The sequence below is a fragment of the Cornus florida genome, unplaced genomic scaffold (assembly GCF_030987335.1).
Source record: "Cornus florida cultivar Cherokee Brave unplaced genomic scaffold, ASM3098733v1 CherokeeBrave_3.0.0_Hap2_Chr10, whole genome shotgun sequence".
Taxonomy (NCBI): domain Eukaryota; kingdom Viridiplantae; phylum Streptophyta; class Magnoliopsida; order Cornales; family Cornaceae; genus Cornus; species Cornus florida.
This window is the reverse complement of record NW_026775580.1, coordinates 16775006-16780437: the sequence shown is the minus strand read 5'-3', so window position 1 is coordinate 16780437 and position 5432 is coordinate 16775006.

The following is a 5432-nucleotide window of genomic DNA, read 5'->3' as shown; positions in this document are numbered from 1 at the left end:
AAGGTGGTGGAATTCTCCACTCACTAGGTGCTTTTGCACTACCTCTCACACACACACTTGCAAGACTAAAGGTGAGTCCTACACTTGTCATGAATCTGAGTGAGCTTCTAAGATTAAATATTGAGTCTACACTTGTCAACCATCCATGCTAACATGTGCTCCAATCCTAAGCCAACAAATGGTTGAATCTCCACCCTCCATGTGTCAAATGATTAAGCCTACAAATGGCTTCACTACAAAATCAACAAATGGTACCTTAGGAAAGTGACACTTGTCACTTTTTCAGAAATTACAAAAAGGTCCTTTTTGAAAATATCTTCCAAATTAAATTACAAAATGGTCCCTAGGATGAAAAATAATTACTTTATTTAATTACCCAAAACCCCTCAAGTTATGATTAATTACCAAAAGTTATGCATTCATACCCTTTACAATGGAAGTAGACATTTAACATGCTTTTCTACAAAAGTGTAAATGTAGATGTCTTATAAATCAAATATCATGAATGTATGCAAAACCGAAATCAAATCCGAGCACAAAAAGTGAGGTTTTTACAAGGAAAAATGAAAAATGACTAAAGGACAAATTAGAGAAAAGACGAAAAAATGATATTACCAAAAAAAGAAAAGGAGGAAATTTTTCGGGTTATGACAACCTACCCTCCTTAAAGGATTTCGTCCCTGAAATCGAATCATACCTGAAAGAGAAAACAAATAGGGATATCGAGAGCGAACCTCCTGCTCGAGCTCCTAGGTAGCCTCCTTAATGCCGTGGTGTCTCCATAAGACCTTAAATAATGGAATGGTCTTAGTCCGCATGACTTGCTCCCGTGAATCAAGGATCTGGACTGGACCTTCCTCATAGGTCACGTCCTCATCAACAACCACATCTGTCCATCGTAAAACATGTGATGGATCCGGCTCGTATTTCCTCAGCATAGAAACATTAAAAACATCGTGAACCCTATCCAGGTCTGGTGCCAAATGATAAACAACTTCACCGACGCGCTCCAAAACCTTAAATGGTCTAATGAACCTAGGAGATAACTTACCAGTCTATCGAAATCTCAGAAGTTCCTTGCGTGGAGAAATCTTAAGAAAGACACGGTCCCCTACCTCAAAGGATAAGGATCGCGTCCTCCTATCAGCGTAACTCTTCTGTCTGCTCTGTGCAGTAGCCAACCACTATCGAATCAACTTGATTTTCTCTGTAGTCTTGATGACAATGTCGGGACCTAAGGCAATGGTATAGCCAACCTCAGTCCAACAAACTGGAGATCTGTGAGGTCTGCCATACAACGCCTCAAAAAGTGCCATACCTATAATGGTCTGGTAGTTGTTGTTGTAGGCAAACTCAACTAAAGGTAAGTGGCCCTCCCAACCACTCCCGAAATCCAAGATACAAGCCCATAACATATCCTCCAATATCTAAATGGTGCGCTCTGACTGACCATCTGTCTGAGGATGGAATGCCGTGCTAAAATGAAGCCCCGTATCAAGAGCCTCCTGAAAACTCTGCCAAAAGTGAGACGTGAACCACGGATCCCTATCCGAAACAATAGATACAGGAACCCCATGAAGCCTGACAATCTATCCCACATACAGTCCACTCAGTTTCTTTGCACCATCTGTCACCGCTATAGGCAAGAAGTGAGCCATCTTAGTCAACCTGTCAACTATGACCCAAACGGCATCATTCCTTGCCTGAGACCTCGGAAGTCCCGTTACGAAATCCATGGTGATATGCTCCCATTTCCACTCAGCTACTGGCAATGGTTGCAACAATCCCGCCGGTCGCTGATACTCCACCTTCACTTGCTGACAAGGCATCGAGCCACAAACTGTGAAACATCCCGTTTCATGCTTTGCCACTAAAACTGTCACCGTAGATTGTGATACATCTTCGTACCACCAGGATGAACTGCGAGCTGAGAGTGGTGAAAATCCTAAAGAACGTCTTCACGATAAGACAAAGGAATAAACATCATCCCTTTGTACCTGAGACCACCATTTGAATGTAAGGTCCAACCCTCTACATTCTCACCGCTTGAAATCTGAGTATGGATGGCCTTCACCTCCCCATCCTCCAACTGTGCCTCAATAACTCTGCTAACAAGTGTCGGCTGAGCCACAAGGCTAAACAAAATAGCTGGTGAAACATCCTCATACAACTATAAACCAAGATCTGCAAGTTCTTCTAGCATCTTCCATCTATGAACGGAAATGCTAACAAGAGTTCCCCGTGACTTCCTACTCAATACGTCGGCCACTACATTGGCCTTACCCGGATGGTACTGCAACACAAAGTCGTAGTCCTCCATGAACTCAACCCATCTGCGCTGTCTCAATTTCAAATCCTTCAGAGAGAAAAGATACTTGAGACTCTTGTGATCGGAGAAAACCTTAAACTTCTCACCGTATAAATAGTGTCTCCACCCCTTCAAGGCAAAAATGACTGCTGCCAACTCCAAGTCATGCATCGGATAGTTTAACTCGTGAGTCTTCAACTGTCGAGATCCATAAGCAACTACCCGCTCTGTCTACATCAAGACACATCCCAAACCATCCCGTGAAGCATCACAAAAGATCACATAACCCAAACCACGTTCAGGAATGATCAAAACTGGAGCCGATGTCATCCTGACCTTCAACTCCTGAAAAACAATTTCACAAGCCTCGTTCCATATGAACTTGACCCCCTTGCGAGTAAGTCAAGTCATAGGTGCTGCTAGATGAGAGAAATCCTGAATAAATCTCCGGTAGTAGCCAGCTAGGCCAAGAAAATTCCGAATCTCAAACACTGTCTTCGGACGCTCCCAATTTATTACGGAATCAATCTTTGACGGATCTACTACAACACCACCCCCTGACACAACATGTCTAAGGAACTTCACCTCCGGTAGCCAAAATTCACATTTTTCGAACTTGGCATACAACTGATTATCCCTAAGGACCTACAACACTATCCTCAAATGATACTCATGCTCCTCCACCAAAGCTGAGTATACTAGAATGTCGTCAACGAACACCACCACAAATCTGTCAAGATAGTCACTAAATACACGGTTCATCAAATCCATGAAAGCTGCTGGAGCATTGGTTAAACCAAATGGCATTACCAGAAACTCATAATGGCCATACCATATGTGAAAAGCGGTCTTGGATACATCCTCATCCTTAACCCTCAACTGATAGTAACTCGATCTCAAATCAATCTTCGAAAAGCACATAGCTCCCTTCAATTGATCAAACAAGTCATCAATCCTAGGCAAAGGATACATGTTCTTGATTGTGACGTGATTCAGCTTGCGATAATCGATGCAAAGTCTTAAAGACCCATCCTTCTTCTTCACAAAAAGAACTGGTGCTCCCCATCATGAAGCACTAGGACGAATAAAGCCCTTATCTTTCAAATCATCCAATTGAGCTTTAAGCTCGTCAAGCTCTGTCGGTGCCATACGGTACGGTGCCATAAAGATCAACGCAGTACCGGGAATGAAATTAATGGTAAAGACAACTTCCCGAAGAGGAGGAAGCTCTGTCAACTGCTCTAGAAAAACATCCTGGAACTCCATAACAACTACTGGAAAAACATAGCCCGAACTGCTATCCTCGTCAGCTAATAGGCTAGCCAAGTAGGACCTGTGGCGACTCTAGTCACCGATACTGAAAACTATCGCCGGGTGGGAATCGTTCCGATCTCCCATAAGGTGAAAACAATCTCCCGTGGGAGTGCAAACAGTCACTCGCCAGCGGAAGCAATTGATCGTGGCACGGAAGAAAGACAACCAGTCCATCCCGAGAAGGATGTCAAAGCCTGTCATGTCAAGAACAACAAAGTCAAACTCTAAAGTCCGTCCAGCTATCTCAATAGTACAACCTGGACAAACACGGTCTAAGGATACTGGACCCGCAACTGGTGTGTCAACACAAAGGAAACCATTCCACTGTGTGACCTCGAGGCCTAAAGAATTTGCAAATGATGCAGATATGAATGAGTGTGATGCACCTGTGTCAACAAGAACTCTAGCCCAAGAACTGAAAACTGGAAAGATACCTCGAACTGTAGAAGTCCCAGCGGAGGTATCAGCCTGTGGCAATGCGTAGACTCGTCCCTGAGCCCCTGACTGCTGAGAGCTACCTTGCTGAGCTGACTGATGTCCAGAAGCAGTAGGCGTAGAACCCCTGCCAGGATATGAACTGGCTAGTGCAACTGGCTGTGGGGCTTGAGGCACCCGAAACCAGACTGTATAACTGTTGACTGTGCCGTTGTGGCCTGTGAACTAGCACCACACTGTGCTCTACTCCGTGGATGAGGGCAATCCTTCCTCATATGACCGGGCTACTTGCAGTAATTGCAAGTCCCCTGAAAACCCCTCGTCGAAGCTGTAGGCTTACTAGCCTGTGACTGACTGGACTGTGGATGAAGCTGTGGGCAGTGAGGCTTGATATGCCCCAGCTGCTGGCAGTGGTGACATATCACTCCCCGAGCTGATCCCGAAGATATTGGAACTATAGATGTAGACCATGTCTGCTGTGATTATCCCTGAGTACGTGAACTGTCCCCAGCCTTAGCCTTCTTCCACGGACCCCCAACGGATACTGATGGAACCTCCACACGTGGCTGCTTATACGATCCCTTGATCCTATTCTGATCTTGGTCCTCTACCTCAACCATCATAGCCCTCTGAACTACCTCTCCATAGGTCCTCAAATCCAACACTAAAATCCGTGGCCTGATGTCAAGATGTAATCCATCCTGAAACTTCCTTGCCCTAAGCTCATCAGTAACTATTATCTCCGGTGCATAACGGGAAAGAGAAGTGAAGCGTGTCTCATACTCAATGGCACTCATCATGTCTTGATAGAGACCTATAAACTACACTCTCATATCCTGCCTCATAGCCTTCGAAAAGAAGCGGTTAAAGAACAAGGTCCTGAACTCCTCCCAAGTCATCACCTCCACATCGTGGATATTGGTTATAGACCTCCACCGGATATCGGCATCTCCCATGAACATAGAGGTCATCAAGAAGATCCTCAATCAGTTTGTAGGTACTCCCATGCTATTAAGCTTGCGTACCATGAGATCAAACCATGCCTCTGAAGTAAGCGGATCCACACTCCCTGCAAACTGGTCGATCTTAACCCGCTGTAACTTCATGAAGTAGTCCAATGCCTCCTTGGCAACTGGTGCCGGTGCTGGTACCGGAATTTTCATCCCTGTAATATGCTGACAAAACATCTGCTGAATGGACTCTGACATCCCTAGAGCCACTCCCTGTGCAATTTGCTCCTCATAAGTCAGTGCTCGTAGTGGATTAGGATCCACACCACGAGGTCGAGCCCTGGGCTTCCCTGGACCCCGTGTGAGTCCGGTGTCCTCAACCTGCTCATCCACTCCGTCTTGATGAGAAGACTCTCCATGAGTCA